Here is a 1,469-nt window from a genome sequence, read left to right as displayed (position 1 = left end):
TATAGGAGACCACCAAGGAAATGTCAGGGTTGTTGTGCAGAAGCAGGCAATGGCAAACCTCCTCTAAATGTATTGTTCCTTGAAAACCCTGAAGGGTCACCATGAGTTGGATGTGACTTGAAGGAATTTTCCATCACCACCATATATATATTATATTTCAATTGTACAAAATGCTTGAAATCAGGACCCCTTTGTAGTAGTCCTTTTAACATGCAAGACACGTACCTCTCCAGGACATACTGTACCAGCACATCTCATAGTAGAAAGGGTAGTGGAACTTGGCCTGCACCTTTGTTCTGTCCTCAATCTCATAGATGCGGAGCTCCATGGGGATGTTAAAGCTGTGCGGGATGTTTCCACCAAACACCAGGGAATCTACCGAAGTATAGACGGTGTGGATCCATCCTGAAGGAATAAAGAAAGTGTGCCCTTATTTCAGTTCAATACTTTGGCATTGCTCCACCCTGTCTCCCAGAAATATATCATTTTGTTTCCCCAAAAGAACCCACTCCTCATAGAGTTCTAGGTTCTCCGGCGTGGGAGGGATCAACCAGAAGATCTTCCCTCCTTGAAAAACGTGATACCAAAAGGAAGTGCCCCCGAAATCAATGTGGAAATCCGTGGAGCACCCTTTCACACTCATCAGACAGTGCTTTTTAACTTTGGGATACTTCATCTCCGAAATGGCATTGGTGGCATCTGTCTGTCTTTCCTTCAGATGGCAAGGCCACGTGTTGTCCACCCAATCAACTAAGTCCACCACATTGGGCCGCTTGACGATGCTCTGCAAATTCGTGTGGCTGAACGCCAGGCTGATCACATTGTAGAGCTTCTCGCGTTTGGCTTCCGGTGTTTCGTAATAGTTCACAAACTGGGACATGCTCATCTCGATGCCTTTTTGCATGTTCACATCCATCACATCCACGATCTGACAGCTCCCCACGAGCAGCTTCACATCTCGCACAGTGAAATCCGGGTCTGGCATTTTAATTCCCAGTCCATCCTTACTTCTGAAGACGAGGGGAGCTCTGAGGGCTTCTCACTACACATACTCGAAAGTGAAGTCTTTCCCTTCCATGGGCCGGATCAAATCCCCGCGGTACATCTTGCTCCTCAGCTTCTGTTCCAGGTTGAAGCCCCTGATGCTGACGATCTCCTCCATGTTGGACAGGTCCCTGTTCTCGTCGTACAGCCTCCTGCTGATTGATCACAGCCTTCTTCCAGAGTCCTTCTCTGCCTCCATGTTTTGGAGAATTTCATCTCTCAATTGTCAACAGTTCCTGGTGGGCGGCTGCAAAATGTGCCCCAATCCTGGGCTCGGCCCAAAGGCGAGAGGAGGGGGGAGGGGGCCGGCCTGTGCTTTTTAACACTAATTTTAAAAGATACCAGTGTAAAAGAATTTTTTAAACAATACTTTTTCTAGTCTGTTAACAGAATACAAACATATTTACCTAGTAGGTAGGTACAAT

The 1,469-nt window shown here is 46.9% G+C and overlaps 1 pseudogene; it reads right to left on the bottom strand.

Annotated features, from left to right (window-relative positions):
• Positions 1–205: 205 nt before the first annotated feature.
• On the bottom strand, positions 206–1,243 carry LOC130479546 (lysine-specific demethylase 2B-like; annotated as a pseudogene).
• Positions 1,244–1,469: the final 226 nt, after the last annotated feature.

Source organism: Euleptes europaea, chromosome 6, assembly GCF_029931775.1.
Source record: "Euleptes europaea isolate rEulEur1 chromosome 6, rEulEur1.hap1, whole genome shotgun sequence".
Taxonomy (NCBI): Eukaryota; Metazoa; Chordata; class Lepidosauria; order Squamata; family Sphaerodactylidae; genus Euleptes; species Euleptes europaea.
Note: the sequence above shows the minus strand (reverse complement) of the source record. Positions and strands in the feature narration are given on the sequence as shown.